A 22,785-nucleotide genomic window follows, 5' to 3' on the forward strand; every position below is an offset into this window, starting at 1 on the left:
TTCACACCTGTGTTTATTTTTGTCGGATTACTGTGTAAAATTTAAATTATACAGATTGCTAGGGGGTCCTCGGCTTCCAGTGCTGACTTAATGGGGGTCCTCAGGAGCCAAAACTTTGGGAACCACTGAAGTAGATAATATGAGTTGTGAAGCACCTTGTCATTGATGCTTATGCTGTATAAGTGCTGTAGTGAGGCGCACTCTCCCTGCACACCACAACTGCCTCCCACATTATACGCCCCCTTTACTCAGCATTTTTGCGTTTGCCCCAAAGTTCGTGGAGACAGCCACCACCCATAGATATCTGCCGCCCTCACACCTTACTTGGAGGACTGTGTATGTCTTAGGTTTCACCCGCACCGTAGGCCAGGCTGTGTGCTGCTAAAATCTCATGACCAGCTCTCCCAGCATGGGGCCACTGCTCTCACAGCCCTTTCCTCGCTCATGCAGAAACATGTGCGAGAGTCTCCGTTGATTCCTGTTCAGCTGTATCACTTCATACAGAGGTGTCTTTCAGCCCCCGCAGGCCCCAGAAGTCCACTTCTCCCCTGACCAGCACTGGGAGATTGTCAGCATGCCTCACCACTAAGCTAGAGGATAGCTTCCTTGAAAATGTACACGTCTGCAGCTCTGCCATGATCTCCAATGTTGTTTCTGCTGCTCTAATCGATCGCAACCAAGTATCGAGCAGGATTATGATGGATGTCAATTCCCAGGCTGCCTCACATTAGAGCAGGTATATTAAATGCATGCCCTCTAGCGCCCACCACACGAACATAGTATAACACACAAGGGCACACACATTTGGACATAGGGCAGAAGAAGGCTGGACGAAAGGGACTTTGGGAAATCTTTGTGGCGGCCCTGGCCTATAATTCTGCTCTCTCTAACGCCTGCCATCCCTGCTGTTCATGTACTGCTTAACACCAACCTGCCAGCTGAGGGAGCAAAATCTCCACCCACTGGGCAGTGAGCCACTACATCTAGGGCAGGGAGGTTGCCACATTTGCAAACCCAGACAAATCCAGACTCACCACAGTTCTGTCCCCCAAAGCAGGAAACCTCACCACTTTCTCCCAGACATAGGGACAACAAGTTCCTGCCAATGGGAGGGGGCATTACCCCTATCGGAGAGCACTGCCACCATACAAGGGATTTTGGGCACATTGAAAGGTATCCCCTTCACACAACCCCTCCAGCTGGAGATAGGGGGAAAAGAGTGAGGAAATAATTGTTGTACTTTCCTTCTTCCCCAACCAATATTTTGGGTCGGGACCTAATGACCAAACTCAAAATGTAAAATCAGTTTGCTGAGAATTGGGCTATGTCCTGCCTCTCCCCAGGAGATCCTCGCACAGTGCTCCAACCAGCAATACACTCTCACTCCACATGTCCCAGGGGGCAGTCCTGGAGTAAGCAGGAAAAATACTTGAGCTATGTGAAATAGCTCAGCTGTGGGCATGCCACACACACCTTTTAGTGGAAACTACAAAAGTATGAAAATGTTATTAGCCAGTAAGGTACACAAGGAGTAAAAGTTCTGGGACCTCTGTTTGTGCATGAATAGACATACCCTCGGGATTACCAACCTCAGCCCCTGTCGTTACTCTGGCACCTCCTCCAATGAAGGCATGGCACCAACCAGGTTGCCCAGCATATTGTGGTTCATCCCCTGTGCCCAAAGTGCCCTACCTACTGCTGAATGTGTTGCCCAAGTGAGTGACCATCAGAGTAAACTTGGCACACCGACAGGATGGTAGACCACCCAAAGGAAGTGCCCCACCACCCACATTGGTCAGGTCCCAGAGCCAGAGGGGGGCTCGCCACCATGCACACGCCCCATGCAATGGCCCAGTAGAAAGGGGCAAAACCAGGAGCAAGCTGAAAAAAAACCTTTAACTAAGCTGGGTCTCCACAGACTGAGTAAGAACAGGCCCAAATGGGCCACATTGTCTTAAAGCGTGCAAATGGCACCAGTCTTGAATGGCATTACACCGTGATGCCGGAACCATTCCGATTCAGTTATGGCACCAGAGGTCAGCAAGGCTGGCAGCAGTCAGCCACTAGATAATGTTTCTACTGGAACAAGATGGGCCACCAGACCGACTATTGCCACCCAAAGGCATACCATGAGTAAAGATTAACAGGCCTGGGCCAGTCCACACAAAATCCCCAATCAAAAAACCAAGCCCAGATCAACCCGAGTGCACAGCACAATCAACTGCAAGGAAATCAGTCACCAAACACGCTACTGCAGCAAGGATCAGGTGGTTGGCCAAACACATGGCACCCACAGCAGGCAGGGAACCAAACCCAGAAAGCAACAGGCCTACAGCCACAACAGGGAGGGGTGACTGTCTGGGAAGGCAATACCTTCACAAAATTTCCCAAACCAAATACACAGTAAATTCAAACCCCCATATGACCCATCCACTTCACACCAATTTCAGGAAACTCACCACAATACTAAAAGACTATTAACATAGCATTAGAAGATAAACTCAAGCCTTTACTTACTTGCTTTCAGGAAAAACTCAGGATTGATGTATGTTCGGTCGTTCAGGAATCTACCATTTGTTTGCCTGCAGGGGCCTAGGCCCCACTTTGCTGCTTGTCCGCCTGGGCTGGATTCGCTGGACATACCCTGGGGGAAGGCAGTCTGATGAAGAGGTGGGCAAGGCCCCCCGTACATAATAGCAAGCAATCAGGTCCTCACATCTAAGTCCAATAGGTACGGGCTTCTATCACAAGATCATAAGGACCCCACTCAGGCATCCAGCTAGTGGTGGCCCCATTTCAGTTCCAAAACAAGGTGATGCTCTGTGGCAAGAAGCCAGGTTTCCCTGCAATTGGGATGATGGTGTCCCACATAGAACTCCATAGTCCACGCAATTTGACACAAAGACTGTAGGAGGATTCACCAGGCCAATCAGCCATGTCAGTTTGTTATTCGGTTGTATGACGTTACAACGCATTCCGTTGCAAGGCATGCCTTTACAATGCATGCGTTACAACGCGAATGCCATTACCACACTTAACCTTTACCATGAATATTCTTTTACCACGCATACCTTTTGTTAGACCTGTCTGCTTCTGGGAAGACTCTAACCACCATGATTTATTTTTGTCCCCCTTAGCCTCCCAGACTTTCTATTTTTATTTTTACATATGTCCATCAGGAATTTTTTTAATGCTGTCAGGAGGCTAAGTGCTCCTTGGCGATGACGCCATTTTTCCCTCATAACCTGTGAGGCCTAGTCAGCCCCCTTGAAAAATCTAGGGATCTCAAGAAACCTAAGATGGTGTCCACCAACTGCCATAACGGACACCACTGGAGGACAGGTCCATAGGTTAACATTAGGGAACTTTCTAGAATACCCTAGAGAATTCTGCAGGTCTCAGGCCACCCTATATAAGGCCAGTGACCAGCAGCCATTTTGTGCTGACCCCAGAGTAGAGGAGTGAGGCAGTGGTGAGAGGAGGTGGACACACTGAGAGCAGCTAGTTGTCATTTGAGGCTGACAGTTACTTCAGAGGATTGTTCCCCCTTTAGCCCTTGACCGATCCCTCTCTCAAGACAACAGTTATTGACCAAGAAAACAAGCTTCGTGAGAAGAAAAACCCTTCTGGATCAGCATTCCTGTAGAAACTGACAGGATCTGCTTTCGGAAACTCAGTCTTATATGCCCTGCCCAGCGCTGCACCTACCAGGGTAGCGAGTCATTTGTGGTCCCCTTGGAGCGCCTTGAGGTGGTTGGGGAACTGTGGAGCCTGGAGCACCTGGAGGAGCGAGTGCCCGAACTGTGAGGTACTTCTTCTGGAGCCGGGGGAGAAAAACAGCAGCGTGTGAGGAGCGGCGCAGTGTGGTCCGTCTGCGGGACCCCGGGGGCACCAGGCGCATCAGGAGAAGCGAGGAAACGCTTCCGCGCAAGCCAGTAGCGCGACCGCTTCTTTCAGCAGGAGGGGCCTAGGGTCGAGCAGGCCCAGGGGTGCAGTGTTCCCTGCGTGACGAGGTCCGGGGAGGAACACGCAGGCGCCGACGAGCAGCGCGACCTGAGAGGTGGAGCCATTGCGAGGAACGCGCATGCCCCAGAGATCAGCGCGTCCATCGGGTTGCCTGAGGTGGCGCCAGACGACTTTCCGGAGCGCCGCGTTGACAGCGGAACCCCCTACTTGTGAGCGCTTGCTGGAGGAACTAGCGCTTGGGCAACCGACCGCCCATCTAACCCCAGATAATCCACAAACGCAGGAAATCACCGCGTTAAGCCTGAAACGAGGCCCCCTAGCCAGCGCTGACAGGAGAACGCGCGCTTGGGCTGAGGAGGCCGGCAAGGCTCTTCCCACGTCAGTGCAGGGAAGCAGCTGATCGGGGGAGCTTGAGAGGCGGGTACCAGCTGAAGGCCTATGGACTGTGGCATATCTGCCACCCAGACAGTAAGGAGAGTGGGAGTGTGAAGAGGGAAGTGTTGGGTAAAAAGGGATAAAAGGTTGACAGCTATTTTAAACAGGTCCATAAGCAGAGAAAAGGGCCTTGACCTTTCTACTTCCCTGGAGATTCATTCTGTGACAAAGGAGAGAAGGGGTTAGGCAACGTAACCCTAGATGTGTTAACATAACCAATGAATTGGTAGGCTGTAGTAAAGAGTTATTGATGTCATTGTGTATTAATGCAAAATACCCCTGTAGAGTGTGAAGTCTAGGAGCTTCAATTAATTATCCAAGAAGTTCTCTGAATGTACTGCTGAATTCTGATAAAAGTATATGATTTACTGCTTTTTCCACAGCTGGAGGAGTGAAAACTATTTTCTCTAGTAAAAGTGCAATGTTTATTCCTAAAAGCAATTGATGTGATAACCTGTATGCTTTCAAATCCAAAGAGCCATATTATTTTTATAAAAGGTAACGGTATTTTTGCAAACAAAGGTGTTGTGTCTTTATTTTAGTGGTTCATCAATGTGTTACTGTGGGTAAGCTGTGTAAGTACTTAGCCAACGCCTGGAGTTAGCTGTAGACCACTACTGTGCCAAGCTACCATATGTAGGCTTGGGTAATCTAGGTCCAACATAATTGGTGTTTCAGCGGTGGGATCACGGATTTGTACTTACACTCACTTATTAGTAACACAGTGACAACCACGAGACCCCACCTGGAGTTTTCTCCCTGCGGCCCTCCTAATTTATATTTTTGATTTTTCTAAATTTACTTCTGGTGGTGGGTGGAGGTTAACCTCAAGTCACTTCGTGGGTTTCTCCTGTGAGTAATTTTATACCATGGCAAAGCTGGAGGTGAATCTTAAAGAGTTGGAAGCCAATACTGTGGCCCAACTCAGGGATTGGTGTCAGCAGAACGGGGTATTTTTCAATAAAGGTGCCAAGAAAGGAGAGTTGCTGACAAGCATAAGGGCATGGTTAGAAGCTCGCCTAAGGGAGGAACCAGAAATGGAAGTGGGTGATGGGGACACTGTTACTGAGGCTGCATTGCTGAACCAAATGGGGAGAGGGAATCTTCTGACAGGTCCCAGGTTACCTTCAAGGGCAAGCAGCAGTGTTTCAGACAGGGGCTTAACCGAAGCCGAGCTGGAAGATAGGAGGGAGGAGAGGAGGTTGAAAATAGAACTAGCCAGGATGGACATGGAAAGGGAGGATAGGAGGTTGGCACATGAGCGAACCATCAAAGAGATGGATTTACAAGCCCTAAACCGAGGATCCCCCAAATCAGAGAATGGTGGCAGCGATACCCAGACCAACATCAAAGAACCTAGACCGTACCTACCAAAAGATATTATGGCTTGTTATGTACCCAGTGACGACATTGCTAAATGGCTAGCCGCCTACGAGGTCTCGCTAAGGGCCCATGGGATTCTGGAAGTCCACTGGGGAGGTGGGTTATACAAATACATGCCCCCCACTGGCAGGGATACTTTGTTGGCTCTTGACCAGAGTGAACAGACCTACTATCCGGCTATGAAATCAGCGCTGCTCAAGAAGTTTGGGTTGACCCCTGAGAAATATAGGCAAAAGTTCCGGGGCAGCTACAAGCTGGGCACGCAAAACTGGGTAGATTTCTTGGACTACTCCAGGAAGGCCCTGGAGGGTTGGGTAAGAGGCAGCGATGTAGGGGACTATGAGGGACTATATGACCTCATACTCAAGGAACACCTACTCGAGAAGTGTCTTCCCGAGCTAAGACAGCATCTGGTGGACAGCAAGCTGACCAGCCCCAGGAAGCTTGCTGAGGAGGCGGACATCTGGGTTAGTACCCGGGTGTCGACTAAGGGGACTGGAGGGAATTCCCAGAAGCAAGGACAGGGCGCCCCCCAGAGGAAAGAGGGAGGGGAAACTAAGAGGGAGTTCTCAAAAGGGCCACAAAATACTTCGCAAGGAAGGGGCAGAGGATTCATCCCCAAGAGTAACCCCCCTCGCAACCCTACCCCTGGCCAAAGCCAGCAGCCAAGGGTTGTTCATTGTTTTGAGTGTGGTGGTGTGGGACACTATAAAGGAGATGTGAGGTGCCCAAAAAGACCACCCCCTCCCACTGGAGGAAAAGCCCCGGGAATCACTAGTGTAGTGCTCGGGGAGGAGATACCTTTGGTTAATGGAGGGGAGCGGGCGGGTGTCACCTTAGTGTCCCTGGGAGACAAAGAGATGGTTCCCAAGACCCAGCTGCCCTCTAATACTACTAAGTATGAGCAGTGGGTCACCATCAATGGCCGAAGAGGGGAGGCTCTGAGAGACACAGGAGCCAGCATGACTATGGTAAGGAGTCAGCTGGTGTCTCCAGAGCAGGTCATCCCGGATGTACTCCATCCCGCCGTAATGGCTGACGGCAGATTGGGCCACTATCCTGTGGCTCAGGTTCCCTTTGAGTGGGGAGGGGTTGCAGGTCCACTTCGAGTTGCCGTAAGCCCTGCCGTGCCTGTTGACTGCCTGTTAGGGAATGATATGGAGCACAATGCTTGGAGGAGGGTGGAGTACCAGACTCACTCTGAGATGCTGGGACCCCCTGACTGGACTTGTGTCAGCACAAGGTCCGCGACTGCCCGAAGGGGGAGTTCATTGACGCTGGAGCCTGGAACAATGGCCCAGCCGGCTGCCAGAGAGGAGAAGGACAGGAGGCCGGAGGACCCTGCCTCGACATCTCCACCTCGTGAGACAACTGGACCACCTGCGGAGGTGGATCTGGAGTCCACCGGGGAGAATGTTGCTTCCCTGGAAAACCTACCCATCCCCACTGAATGGCATGTGGAGGGAGGTCCTTCCCGGGAAGAGTTCTGCAAAGCTCAGAAAGAGTGTCCTACTCTCGAGGGGCTGCGGCAACAGGCCAACGCCCAGGCAGCGGGAAACATTGAGGGGAGCTACCAGATTTACTGGGAGGATGGACTCCTCTACAGTGAGCCCAAGACACCTGGCCACGGTTCAGCCAGAGCCTTGGTGGTCCCTCAATGCTTTAGAGCCTTTCTACTGGAACTGGCTCATGAGATACCATTGGCAGGACACCTAGGACAGGACAAGACCTTTGCCCGGCTTGTCCCCCATTTCTACTGGCCTCGAATGAAAGTGGCGTCGGATACATATTGTCGGACGTGTGTGTCTTGCCAAGCCAGTGGGAAAACTGGGGTGAAGCTAAAAGCTCCCCTGGAACCACTACCCGTCGTTAGCACCCCCTTTGAGAGGGTGGGCATCGACATTGTAGGGCCATTGGATCCACCAACTTCAGCTGGACATCGGTTCATACTGGTTTTGGTGGATCATGCCACCCGGTACCCAGAGGCAATACCTCTGAGGACCATCACTGCACCTGCAGTGGCAAGGGCCCTGATGGGGATTTTCACCAGAGTGGGTTTCCCCAAGGAGGTCATTTCCGACAGGGGGACTAACTTCCTTTCAGCATACATGCGGGCCATGTGGAAGGAGTGCGGTGTTACCTATCGGTTTACTACTCCCTATCACCCACAAACCAATGGTCTTGTGGAAAGGTTTAACAAAACCTTGAAAGGTATGATACGGAGTCTTCCTGAGAGCAGCTGGGAGGACCATTTGCAGCACCTGCAAGCTGTTCTTCATGCCCTGCAACAGGCTGGCTTGACCATCAAGGCCAGCAAGTGTCAGATCGGACAAGGGTCGGTGGTGTACCTAGGTCACTTGGTGGGCAGAGGGACGGTGCAGCCCCTCCAGGCAAAGATTGAGGCTATCATCGCCTGGGAGCCCCCCAAGATTCAAACAGAGGTCCGAGCCTTCCTGGGCCTCACTGGATATTACCGTCGCTTCGTGAAGGGGTATGGCACTATTGTGGCCCCTCTCACTGAGCTTACTTCCAAGAAGCAACCCCGACGGGTAGTCTGGACGGAGGCTTGCCAGCGAGCCTTCCTGACCTTGAAACAAGCATTGTGTTCCGCTCCCATTCTCAAGGCCCCTAATTTTGCTAGAGAATTCATTGTCCAAACAGATGCGTCAGAACATGGCATTGGGGCAGTGTTATCGCAGCTAAATGATGAGGGCTTGGATCAACCCGTGGTCTTCCTGTCCAGGAGACTACTCCCCAGGGAAAGGAGGTGGAGTACAATTGAGAGAGAAGCCTTTGCGGTGGTTTGGGCTCTGAAGAAGCTGCGACCATACCTGTTTGGTTCGCACTTCCTAGTTCAGACTGACCATCGCCCCCTTCGTTGGCTGATGCAAATGAAGGGGGAGAATCCCAAGTTGCTAAGGTGGTCCATCTCCCTACAGGGAATGGACTTCAGGGTGGAACATCGACCTGGGGCAGACCATGCCAATGCAGACGGTCTATCCAGGTATTTCCGCCTTAGTGATGAGGACTCCCAAGGGGTTGGGTAGTTCTCCCCACTTTCAGCTGGGGGGGACGCGTGTTAGACCTGTCTGCTTCTGGGAAGACTCTAACCACCATGATTTATTTTTGTCCCCCTTAGCCTCCCAGACTTTCTATTTTTATTTTTACATATGTCCATCAGGAATTTTTTTAATGCTGTCAGGAGGCTAAGTGCTCCTTGGCGATGACGCCATTTTTCCCTCATAACCTGTGAGGCCTAGTCAGCCCCCTTGAAAAATCTAGGGATCTCAAGAAACCTAAGATGGTGTCCACCAACTGCCATAACGGACACCACTGGAGGACAGGTCCATAGGTTAACATTAGGGAACTTTCTAGAATACCCTAGAGAATTCTGCAGGTCTCAGGCCACCCTATATAAGGCCAGTGACCAGCAGCCATTTTGTGCTGACCCCAGAGTAGAGGAGTGAGGCAGTGGTGAGAGGAGGTGGACACACTGAGAGCAGCTAGTTGTCATTTGAGGCTGACAGTTACTTCAGAGGATTGTTCCCCCTTTAGCCCTTGACCGATCCCTCTCTCAAGACAACAGTTATTGACCAAGAAAACAAGCTTCGTGAGAAGAAAAACCCTTCTGGATCAGCATTCCTGTAGAAACTGACAGGATCTGCTTTCGGAAACTCAGTCTTATATGCCCTGCCCAGCGCTGCACCTACCAGGGTAGCGAGTCATTTGTGGTCCCCTTGGAGCGCCTTGAGGTGGTTGGGGAACTGTGGAGCCTGGAGCACCTGGAGGAGCGAGTGCCCGAACTGTGAGGTACTTCTTCTGGAGCCGGGGGAGAAAAACAGCAGCGTGTGAGGAGCGGCGCAGTGTGGTCCGTCTGCGGGACCCCGGGGGCACCAGGCGCATCAGGAGAAGCGAGGAAACGCTTCCGCGCAAGCCAGTAGCGCGACCGCTTCTTTCAGCAGGAGGGGCCTAGGGTCGAGCAGGCCCAGGGGTGCAGTGTTCCCTGCGTGACGAGGTCCGGGGAGGAACACGCAGGCGCCGACGAGCAGCGCGACCTGAGAGGTGGAGCCATTGCGAGGAACGCGCATGCCCCAGAGATCAGCGCGTCCATCGGGTTGCCTGAGGTGGCGCCAGACGACTTTCCGGAGCGCCGCGTTGACAGCGGAACCCCCTACTTGTGAGCGCTTGCTGGAGGAACTAGCGCTTGGGCAACCGACCGCCCATCTAACCCCAGATAATCCACAAACGCAGGAAATCACCGCGTTAAGCCTGAAACGAGGCCCCCTAGCCAGCGCTGACAGGAGAACGCGCGCTTGGGCTGAGGAGGCCGGCAAGGCTCTTCCCACGTCAGTGCAGGGAAGCAGCTGATCGGGGGAGCTTGAGAGGCGGGTACCAGCTGAAGGCCTATGGACTGTGGCATATCTGCCACCCAGACAGTAAGGAGAGTGGGAGTGTGAAGAGGGAAGTGTTGGGTAAAAAGGGATAAAAGGTTGACAGCTATTTTAAACAGGTCCATAAGCAGAGAAAAGGGCCTTGACCTTTCTACTTCCCTGGAGATTCATTCTGTGACAAAGGAGAGAAGGGGTTAGGCAACGTAACCCTAGATGTGTTAACATAACCAATGAATTGGTAGGCTGTAGTAAAGAGTTATTGATGTCATTGTGTATTAATGCAAAATACCCCTGTAGAGTGTGAAGTCTAGGAGCTTCAATTAATTATCCAAGAAGTTCTCTGAATGTACTGCTGAATTCTGATAAAAGTATATGATTTACTGCTTTTTCCACAGCTGGAGGAGTGAAAACTATTTTCTCTAGTAAAAGTGCAATGTTTATTCCTAAAAGCAATTGATGTGATAACCTGTATGCTTTCAAATCCAAAGAGCCATATTATTTTTATAAAAGGTAACGGTATTTTTGCAAACAAAGGTGTTGTGTCTTTATTTTAGTGGTTCATCAATGTGTTACTGTGGGTAAGCTGTGTAAGTACTTAGCCAACGCCTGGAGTTAGCTGTAGACCACTACTGTGCCAAGCTACCATATGTAGGCTTGGGTAATCTAGGTCCAACACCTTTACAACGATTTTTGTTTTAAATTCATGCATGGTAGGGCATACTCTAGGTAAACGTTATCTCAGACCCCTTGCCCATTTCCTAATACTGCTCCCTTGCCCCCTCCCCGCTCTAGTTCTCTAATTCTTTTATTTTTAAATACCCCTCCCCTATACCCCAGCTTGACCCCCTGCCCCCTGCCCCCAATCCTTCTTAGAATTCCCCCTGCCAAGAACTCTTAAAATGTTTCCATTCACGATACCCCACACCTACACCCTTCTAACAAATACCCCTCCCCTGCACTAAACTCTAAAATCAGACCCCTGCATAAAACAACCCCCTCAATCCTTATATATATATATATTTTTTTAAACTAAAATTCCCCTTACCTCTCCACATCATGTCCTCTCGAAGATCTTCCGATATGACAATCGCAAAGAGGAAGCAGAAGTGTCTTTCTGATTCCTCTAACGACGCCGATGGCCTCCACATCGCGACGGAAATAGGTGTGTTTTTTGGGGGGGAGACCCCCAAGCCCCCTTTATTAATTTGAGCCTTTAACACACATTCATTTACTACGTATCTCGTAGAAAAGATATGCATGGTAAAGGCTATTCATGGTAACCACGCATGCGTTGTAATGCATGCATGGTTAAGATTATGCGTCGAAACATGGCAGTTTCCCAACTGAATCCTGTCATAAGCAAGATATTGGGCCTCCTCCTCTCCTCCAATGCTTCCAATCATCCAAAGTCTGCTCATGGGATCATGCCCCTTCAGAATCACCAAGAGTAGTGTGTCATCAGGTTAGATTCCTGATCCCCACTGAGGGTGGCAGACCCAAACCATCCTGGATCTGAGGGGGCGAGAGAATGAGGCACCTTCAGGGAAATGGATTCTGTGTATGACCAGTGCAGCCAATCAACATTTGTAAAGAGCGCTACTCACCCGAGGGGTCTCAAGGTGCTGGGGGGGATGTTGCTACTGCTCGAATAGCCAGGTCTTGTGTAGTCTTCTGAAGGTTAGCAGGTCCTAGGTCTACCGTGGGAGGATGGGGATGGTATTCCAGGTCTTGGCGGTGAGGTGGGAGAATGATCTGCCGCCGGAGGTCGCTCTTCGGATTGGGGGCCGGTGGAAAGGGAGAGATCGATGGAGCGTAGCTGGCAGTTGGGGGTGTAGAAGGTGAGCCTTCTGTTGAGGTATGCTGGTCCAGTGTCGTGGAGTGCCTTGTGTGCATAGGTGCGGAGCTTGGAGGTGATCCTCTTGGTGATGGGGATTCAGTGCAGGTCTTTCAGGTGGGGTGTGATGTGAATGCAGCGGGAGATGTTGAGGACCAGGCGTGCAGAGGTATTCTGAATGTGTTGTAGTTGTTTTCGGAGTTTGGCCGAGGCTCCTGCGTAGAGGGCGTTTCCGTAGTCCAACCTGCTGCTGATGAGGGCCTGGGTGAATGTTCTTCTTGTTTCTGTGGGGATCCACCTGTAGATCTTGCGGAGCATGCAGAGTGTGTTGAAGCAGGAGGACGAGACGGTATTGACCGCTCAAGGTGCACAGATACACTCATCACTGCAACCTGCTTGACAAAGCAGCTAACACAGGGCCTCATGAGCATCGTCCAAGGGAGCAATAGGCCTGATACAAGTCGTTGCCACATCCAAACCACACAGGCCACAGATCAGCTTTTCAACCCAGCCAGTAAGCCACAATAAAACCAATGGTACATGAGATCTTAGGAGGCCCAAAGACCTACAGGAGCCTATCGCCAAGACGTATTTGGGCAATCATTTGCGCTTTAGAAATATTAAATCAAATCAAATCACAAAGCAGCCCAAAAGCAGTCCAAAACCAAAGCTTCCAGAAACATGGCATGATGAATTCACCCAAATCTATCAGGGAAATGCTCGTTACACCCCATGCTCATGGGCCAGAGGGGCATACATGTCTCCTCAGGACACGTTGCAATTGCCTACAAACCCTAAAATAGTGTCATCCCCCTTTGTTTCTCTGCACATCGCACATGTTTAGGTGAAAATGTACAATCTGCATCATTAAAATTACACAGACACACACATTAGGGAAAGTAAGTTATTAGAGGGCTGACGATGCCCAAAGAAATGATGGGTAAAAAGAAGAATAAACATAAACACAAAGATTGCCTCACTAAAACACTGGGGAAGACTCAACAAGACCCGAGGGTTCAAGGGAACAAAGTCTCTGGGCTACCTTTTATGTAAGTTCTTTATGAACAAACTCTTAACACTGTGCCGAGCAAATTCCTCTGGACGCCAGGAAGCTGTAGAAGATGCCTCCAGATATCATTGTGTCTTTCTACATCATCTGTTTAGCATGGGTGTGGCCGCATCAAACCGTGGGGAGAAATCTGCCATTTCACTTCGAGCCTACCTTGACATTTCTACAGCTTTTGCATAGGGACCTATCTCACCTCACTCACACTTCCACTGAAACAAACTCGCGTATTCCACATGCACTACACAGAGCATTCATACACAACACATCGTACCAGCACATGACTGCTGTGGGCGCCCAACTTTGACTGAGTCATGCTATGTCTGCTCGCTGATACCCCTGGTCATGGGTGCAGACAGGAAATAGCTCCAGAGAAAACAAAATGTCTCATCCACATTTACCTATGAAGGATTAGGACCAAGATATAACCCAGTGGTGTAGAACCCCATTCAGTAAGTGGCAAACATTTCCAGGTATGAAACCAACCCAAAGCACTATATTATTTTTCCAAGCCTAGCAACATGTGCAGGTGAGGTACCATGGAAGCGGACACTGGCCTCGATAATTTGCAGAGACAAGGTTCTTGGAGGCAGGAAGATCACCGCACTAGTGCATAAGCATACCCCCTCCCTGTCTGTGGTCCCAGAGTTGTTCTTAGCATATCTGGGGCAGTATTCTTTAATAACAAATGCATCCCAGATATGGAGTTCCAGTTCAGGGCCATTCCCCTTGATGATATCAGGGGATATTAGTCTCAAAGGGAAGGGTTGAATGACAGCATTGATACCCCATGTCAGAAATACTGGGACACATAGATATATCTTTTCACGTGGCTAGAAGGGAAATGAGCAAACCCTAATTGTATGAACACATACACTGTGTTCCTAGTGTTTCAGAGGCAAAGAATTGAAACTGCTTAGCACCAGCCAACATTGTGAAGCAATACTACGCATACCAAATATGCAATGAGACACCTCTGTTTGGATGATACCTATTGGCTGTGTGGGGAGTTTGCCTACACCAAGCTCATCCCTGGATGGTGGGGCCTCTGTACCCTCCTGAACAGGCACCCTCCGCCCAGGTCATTCCTGGAGAAGATCTATCTGAGTTGCAGCTAGATCCATTACAGAAGGAAACAACTCTATTGCCTCCGACTTGAGAAAGAAGAACTGCTGATTACTTTGACTGGGAGTAGTGTAATGACATTCTGGAATTATTCAGACAGTTAAGTAAATGCATGAGGGTCCTTACCCTTTTTCACCTTGCAAACGAAGGCAAATGCCTGCTGGTTACAAGTAACCAGGTGGGAGCTGATTACAATTATCAATAATACTGAGCTTGGCCTAAATGCTATCAAGAATGTACTAAGACCCTTTCGCCTCTCGGTGATGTGGCATCAATTTGTGTTGTACTTGATGACCATGGAGGGCGGGTGTGTGAAAACGACATAGAAAACATGAGGCTGACTCTTGCCATCAGCCAACTGTATTATCTACAAGCTGACATGAAGAAGGAGGGAGGTGCCCCCGGGCAGAATTGGTTTCTGAATCCCACAATGGGTGACCAGATAGTGCCTCCCATTGCTTACCATTGTTCTTGTTGTGCTATTTTCTGTGGTTTCCTATAATTGGGGGGTTCCTGCAGTAAAAACACAGTGCTCAAGGAGGTAGAATGCAAGAAACTAGGGAATTAGTAATAGACACAAGAGATACACAGCAAACTGTCAACTAGAGGAGGAATGTTAATATTGGAAAATATGATATTAATGCACATCACAATATATGTATGTATAATGATAAACTCGTATCACTGTTGTTGAAATCAGCAGATATGACATCCCCCCTCAACCTTGAGTCAGATGTATGCGGTCACACAGGTCCCACAATCTATGCTCGAAGCAACCGATCGACAGATCACAGGTGGGGTGACACGTAAGCAAGAGTTAAATGCATGAACAGGAAAACCCAGATCTATCCCACAGATAGGAGGCAACACCACAATGGTTTCAGGAGATTGGCCCCAAACAAAACATCTTTGGCCAGAGTTGTGAGCATTCCTAAAGCTCCACAAATTCAGATGCCACATAAAATGAGGAACAATCAGCCAATCAGAATGCAGCATCCACACTACAAGCAGTGATCGACCGCTCCCCATGTCAGACATCTGGACACGTGCCCACTGGCTCTGCATTGTTTCCATACAGGGTCGAGATCCATCTGCTCTTCTTATCAAATAACCAGATTTATGACTCAATGACAAGACACAGATTTCTGTTGTAAAAAGATTGCACAAATTGCTTTATTACACCTTGTGAAATGTAAAGAATTACGACCAGAACCGATATACTTCAGACCGCGACTCTGTTACCCGCTCTCCCAGCTGCTGAATTTGATTAAGCCAAACTTTCCTGTTTTGTCAAATGTCTTGTGTCTTTCACTTTTTCAAGGTAAATACATATTTGAGCAACAGGGGTGCAGGTGTTTCTATGTAGTTGCGGATGTGAGCCGAGGCCAGCCGTGTTTGCGGATGAGAGAAGGGGACATATGCCATCCTTTGCATGTGTGCTTTCCCATGAGTGATTAAAGTAGTGCCTGAAAGCATTGAAACACACATGTGTACCCTTCTGTCTGACTGAGTAATAAAATTAAAATGCATGTTTCCCCAGTTTTTGTTCTATTCTCCCTCCTGTCTCTCTCTGTCCCTCAAAAAAAGGACCATGGAACTATGGTAACTTCCCTGCCCTCTTCCTCCTGCTATCAATAAAGATGCTTTGTGAATGCCTGTGACCCTCTACCCTCTGTGACCCTAACTGAAAGAAAAACCTCCTGTGTACAGTACTTCATTTAATAGATGCTACAATGAAAATAATATCTGGGGATGTATTTTGTACGCACTGGAAAAGCACTGCTTCATCCAAATGTATTTAGAATTTGGAAAAACACTGGAAATACTCCCTGTAATCCGAAAAAAGCAATAAACACTGAAAACAGGGAATTCCTAAACGTAAAATGGGAATAATGCAGCATAAAAACACAGCACTTCAAACATCAACAGAGGACATCACTACTGCAGCAAAATCCCACCAAACAAATATGCACAAAACTTCATGTCACACATTACCACTTCCATAGTATAATAGTAAAAGTTGTTTGTACCAAGCACTGCCCTAACTTACCACCTACTCTGTGAAATTGTGTCTTTCCAAAATGTTTTGTGATCTGATCCCAGGTGTGTGATATACCTGAGACTCAGAAGATAGTTAGTACTGTCTGAGATTGACCCAAGGAAGCCACCATATTCAAAACACCACCTAGGCAACAATGGAATCGTCAACACGTTTCAAGCCACAAACACAGTGACTGAGCCATGCAGACCTCTTCCTTTGTAGCAACACAAACACTACGGGCCTATTCACAATGGACTTGCGGCTCGTAAAGTTATGAGCGAGGAGTCTCCACATTTGAGGCAGAATCTCTGCACTCAGCTTGGAATCTCCCCACTGGAGGGGGGGTACTCTGAGCTCTTAACTTTATGAGTACAAGGGCCCCTGTGACTCGGGCTCCACATATTACAAGAATCATGAAACAGGACTCACATCGAACCAAGATGAGGACTGAAATCAAGACCGGGATGAGGGGAACACAGAAGTTCAATAATCTTTTATTTAAAGACATATATCTAGGGATGTAGCTATCACTGGTGTAGCAGGTGCAGTAACACCAGAGCCTAGAGACATAGGAATCATCTGAAACCACATTATTCCTATTTTTTATGAACATAACTGCAGTCAAAGTACCCCTTTTCCTTGTTTGCACTGGAGTGCATGGCATCCTTGACACCTGACTGCACATGTCCTCAATAAAAGTCAGCATTGTCGAGAATATTCTAGACATAGACTTGAGGCAGCTTATTATACACCACATGCTCGTGTTACTGTTACTTCTATCCATCCCCAAACAAATAAACTTAAAAAAGGAAAGCCCTTTTGGTAGCATGGAGAAACACTTGTTCTGACTTTAGGTATCTTCACAAACACCCCTGACCTTTGCTTCAGTTTTTAACTTTGATCTATCACACACACATGCAGAGATACATATACATACACACGCATGGAGCAACACACAGAGTAATGCATAATCACACATTGAGCCACGCATGTACACATGAACACTCACTCATACACACACCCATAATCCACTGCTTTTATTTGCATTATTGCATTTGCCAAAATAATTCTGAGTACATCCTCTTAACAGGACCTGGGGAACTGGGGACCTGAGGACCTGGGGAACAGGGTTCGAGTCTCGGTAATGACCCTAAAACATCCTGTGATTCTGGGCAAATCACTTAATCTCCCCGTACCTAACAAAAAAACAAAAAAACTGAATGTGTGTCCTCATGTAATGTAACTGTAGCTATGTAAAGAGCTCTGATACCCGACCCGAATGTTGTTCGCCGATGGTAAATGATGTGTAATGAGTCAGGCTGGGTGTCGCCAGATGATAGTACGGAGAGAAGGGGAGAGGAAGGGAGGAGAGGGAAGAGAGGTGGTATCCTGGTTTGGATGTCATGTGCCTTTCTCTTTACCCTGTCTTGCTGCTCAGCCTATGTGTATGAATGGTGCAATGTTGGAGTGTGTGAGGTAATATAGAGTGTGTGGGATGCCTGGTGGATGGATGGCAGTTGGAAGAGAGGGCTGAGCAGCAGGAGAGCTGCTCCTTGTGGGGCTTTAATGACTTTATGATTCCACCTGATTATTCTTCAATAAACCCTATTTAAATCATCATAACTCGGCTACAGTTTATCATATCACATTTGGTGACGTTTGGATTTACCTGCAAGGCTTGTAACATCAAGGATCTTCAGGAAACTGCGTGGTCAGGTTATCAAGTAAGAGAAAAGAATTTATTTTAAACCACTCGAGCTTTACTGGCACTGCTTAGTATGCCCCACCAGTGACCGACCACCGGTCGCCCTCCAAATTGGAAGTGGCAGTCCTTGCAAGCATACAGCTTCAGTATGCCAGTTCCTGCCTGTTTGCAGCGCAACGCTTCATCCTGCCTGTCGCTACTCGACGGTGGGGACACTACCTGGTTAACAATGAGGAGCGACAGGGACTACCTCAGTTACTACTATGCCCAATTACTGCCAGCATACGGTTGAAGTATGCCCCTCCTTTGTCTACTTACAGACCCATTTGCCTACTCGATCTGCTCCCCTTTTAATTGGTGTCTTTCAAATGTGGGAAACATCAGTTGTCCCTGCTTTGGTGCTTTGCTGCTGTCGTTCATTTTTAAAGGGAAGAACGCGTTTTGGAGCCTGTCTTGTTTCTCTGCTGCCTGCTTCCACCCTCTGAAGAAGCAGAAAGAGGGGTGAGCATGAAGAAGACACTTCTAATGATTCCTGATCTGTGCCCGAAGGACGCAGCAAAAGGAAGGAAGCTGGCAGGCCATGTGGCTGCAGGCTGCCACCCACTGGCATCACAGAGTCCTCGTCACTCGCTCTACATGTGCCCTGCAGGGCTCCGGGGTAAAGTGTAGCATACTTTGACATTGTACGGACCGCACATGGACAGCTGTATGGTGGCGGAAGGATGGATACTTGTTCGTTGAACCGCAGCTGTTCATTTGAAATCAGCGCGCGAGCTGCCTGCCGCGCGCGCGCGCACACCGAGCACGTGCAGACTCCCCTCCTGGCCATTGTCCATCGGAGCATCGTTGCGTTGCTTCTCCAGTGGCTATGACGTCTTTTCCGTGCGGAGCGACGTTGTCACCCGGCGTTACGTGTTTAACGTGCCGCCATCTTAAGCTGACGACATCGGACGTCTCCCTATGTTTACGCGCTCCTGTTCATTGAGCGCGGTGTGCCTCATTTCAGCGAGGCGCAGATAGACTTTCATTAGTTGCATAAAACGCGTTTTAATTGATTGAATAAAGCGCATCTTACCTCAGCGAGGCGCACGCTATTTGTTAATTATTAAATACGGTGCGTCATATTTCTACTACGCACAAGTTAGCTATAATTAATCTAATACAGCGTTTTATCTGATCAGTGATGCGCACTCTATCTGAGTTGTTAGTTCAGTTAGACTCTTCAGAATTCACCTATGGAAATACTATATACTCAGCTTCTTGTGGCAGATTTCTCCGATTTTCGCTCAGATGGAATATGGTGGACAGCAGCTTCTAGTAAGTTCTTCCGCAGTTTGTGGAACATTTCACCTCATCTGCAATATTTACATGGAATTAAGTTTGCCTCCTGTTATCTCAGTCCTTCATCATGACAACGGTGTCTACTTATGGGGGACTGTATTTGGACTTTATTATGTATAGTTTTGCATTCTATAAGTAGCTAATTGTTTTTATGCCATTGCGGTCATGAGGTTATCCAATTATAGGAAGTTGGAAAGTAGGTAATTGTTTTGCCACTTTAAAATATTCATCTGTTAGCCTGTGTTCCGTGTTTAACTTTTTCGTGGATGCACCACCTATTTTTCTACTGTAGTTACTTTATTACATGTAAATATACGTTTTAGTTTAATTGAAAGTTAAATGCTATGCTTTAGCATATGTGTTCTTGACTTTCACAATTTGTTAATTTAGTGCTGTGAACCTGTCACCAATTTGTTTCGTACATATTACTATGCACGTGTTTTCCACCTTTCCTTATGATGTTTTCCCTGTGGATTCACCTCTCACACATTTTAGTTTATGATATCTTTTATTGTAATACTTGAAATTACATGTCAGCATGTGATTTTCCAATTTTTCTGAAATTGCTGTCAGGGAATTGTCACCTACACTTTTAGTGTATTATGTTTTTCTCACAGTATAGTATATGGCATGTGACTCTGTAGAGTAGTCACCTACATATTCCTAATTAGTGTATGTTGTGCACACGTTACTTTCTAGGAATTGTAATTTAGTTAAGTACTCTTTGTGATTTTCTTTTTCGCATATTTTAAATTGTTGACTTCTCCGTTTCTTTCACTTTGCTGCTCTGGCCAACTGGCATGTTGTGTTGGTGACGGTGAATTCTATTCCTTACATCTTGTGAAATTCAATGTGAAAATATGTATTATCAATATATTCCTGTGTTATGTGTAAAAGGGGAAGGGGTGGTCGTAAGTTTTACAATGAAGTTTCAATTTTAGAATGACCAATTTTAGGATGCCCATTCTCATATCTACACTGTTCATTTGTTTGTTCCTTTTAAGGGGGAAGAGAGGGGTGGTATCCTGGTTTGGATGTCATGTGCCTTTCTCTATAACCGGTCTTGCTGCTCAGCCTATGTGTATGAATGGTGGAATGTTGGAGTGTGTGAGGTCATATAGAGTGTGTGGGGTGCCTGGTGGATGGATGAGAGTTGGAAGAGAGGGCTGAGCAGCAGGAGAGCTGCTCCTGGTGGGGCTTTAAAGACTTTATGATTCTACCTGATTATTCTTCAATAAACCCTATTTAAATCATCATAACTCGACTACAGTTTATCATATCACAAGAGGGCAAGGGATGCAGAGAAGAGAGGGGGCGGGGCAGAGAGATGGGGAGAGGAAGGGAAAAGAGGGAAGAGAGGGCAAGAGATGAAGAGAAGAGGGGGGCGGGGCAGAGAGATGGGGAGAGGAAGGGAGGAGAGGGCAAGAGATGAAGAGAAGGGGGGGGCGGACAGAGAGATGGGGTGAGGAAGGGAGGAGAGGGAAGAGAGGGCAAGAGAAGAAGAGAAGAAGAGGGGGCGGGCAGAGAGATGGGGTGAGGAAGGGAAGAGAGGGAAGAGAGGGCAAGAGAAGAAGAGAAGAAGAGGGGGCGGGCAGAGAGATGGGGCGAGGAAGGGAGGAGAGGGAAGAGAGGGCAAGAGATGAAGAGAAGAAGAGGGGGCGGGGCAGAGAGATGGGGCGAGGAAGGGAGGAGAGGGAAGAGAGGGCAAGAGATGAAGAGAAGGGGGGGCGGGGCAGAGAGATGGGGAGAGGAAGGGAGGAGAGGGAAGAGAGGGCAAGAGATAAAGAGAAGAGGGGGGCGGGCAGAGAGATGGGGCGAGGAAGGGAGGAGAGGGAAGAGAGGGCAAGAGATAAAGAGAAGAGGGGGGCGGGCAGAGAGATGGGGCGAGGAAGGGAGGAGAGGGAAGAGAGGGCAAGAGATAAAGAGAAGAGGGGGGCGGGCAGAGAGATGGGGCGAGGAAGGGAGGAGAGGGAAGAGAGGGCAAGAGATGAAGAGAAGAGGGGGGCGGGCAGAGAGATGGGGCGAGGAAGGGAGGAGAGGGAAGAGAGGGCAAGAGATGAAGAGAAGAGGGGGGCGGACAGAGAGATGGGGTGAGGAAGGGAAGAGAGGGCAAGAGAAGAAGAGAAGAAGAGGGGGCGGGCAGAGAGATGGGGCGAGGAAGGGAGGAGAGGGAAGAGAGGGCAAGAGATTGGAGTTCTGGACTTTTCGGTTCTGTCCAGAGGTGTCAGGGATAACACCCGAAGACCCCGGAGTTCTACCTGTCTCGGTGCACAAACAAACAGAAACACGGGCTTCTCGATGGTGGCGTCAAAGACCAAAGGTTTATTACTGCAGGGACACAGAAGTCACAGAAACTAGACATGGGCAGTATCTAGGAGCCTGTTCAATTTGTACAAAGAGGGTTGTTCCTTATATACTAAATATTCTGCTTGGGGCAAATTCTTTACATGTTACCACAGTTCTAAACATTCGTGTCTTAAACAATAAATATTTGGCGTTGCACAGGAATCGTCAACAGTATCTGATGTCAAAACATTACGAATGAGGGGTTCCCACTATTCCATCATAATCCCATGTCAATTTTTCATTCAAGACCCGGACCGCCTCATCGTAAATTTCGTTACCTCCCCCTAATAAAGGCCCAGAAGGAAAGGATCAGAGCCAGGTGTAGAAGATAGAAAGACAGGATAAGAGATGTTTGTGGGTCGTAAATGGGCACGGTTACCAGCTTCGGCCGCCTAATCATGATCAGGCCAACGAACACAAGAACCAGTATAGCAGGACTGGCCTCAGGCTGGGGAGGCAGTTCTTGCCGAGTCATGCTGCCACAGCGTTGCTGGCCTAAGGTGCACGTGTCCCTCGCAAGGTGAATCGCCGGGTAAAGCCTACGTGTCCTTAGATGAAAAAGAGGTCATTGCGTGTCCATTGACTATGTGAGGGCAAGGAATACAAAATGGCTTCCGTGTTCTAAGATGGATGCCATGGGTAGAACAGAAATGTGTTTGTAACTGGAGTGCTCTTGCTCGTAGCATAGCGAAAACACCAGGATATACTAAGTGGATCATTTGCGGTTCACTGATACCAAAATTATGTATTTACGACAATGTTACAAACACGAGTAAAATGGTCACGGAACCTCAGACCCTCCTTTTGCCCTTACATAGGCAATTACTCAGTCTATGTCAGAGTCAGAGTCTAATTCTATGCTCATTAGGTCAGTGACATGTTGTTGCACCATCATCTTGTCTCGTACCTTTTCTCCAAATGCAGGTGGTTTTCTGAAACAGGTTGCAGCACAGAGACTACACAAAGCGGGACCACATTGGATAATAAGGCAGCACGAGAACAGAAATACTAGGATGGCACCAATGACCATCAGAACCTTCCATCCCCACGCTGATACCAGAGTCCAAAACCACTCCATGAAGGACCAGTTTCCCTTATCTACGTGTATAGAGTCGGAAATCTTGTGTAGCTTAGAGATCGCTTCATAGACTG

At 48.5% G+C, this 22,785-nt stretch overlaps 1 long non-coding RNA gene across 1 annotated transcript in view; it reads left to right on the plus strand.

The window, feature by feature from the left end:
- The first annotated feature begins 18,946 nt into the window (after positions 1 to 18,946).
- The window catches only part of LOC144752137 (uncharacterized), a 532,109-nt gene continuing 528,270 nt past the window's right edge, over positions 18,947 to 22,785 (plus strand). Inside the window, exon 1 of the long non-coding RNA XR_013594033.1 lies at positions 18,947 to 19,263. This is a non-coding gene — a long non-coding RNA (uncharacterized LOC144752137). The remainder of the gene's footprint in view (positions 19,264 to 22,785) is intronic.

This window comes from Lissotriton helveticus, chromosome 4_2, assembly GCF_964261635.1.
Source record: "Lissotriton helveticus chromosome 4_2, aLisHel1.1, whole genome shotgun sequence".
Classification (NCBI taxonomy): Eukaryota; Metazoa; Chordata; class Amphibia; order Caudata; family Salamandridae; genus Lissotriton; species Lissotriton helveticus.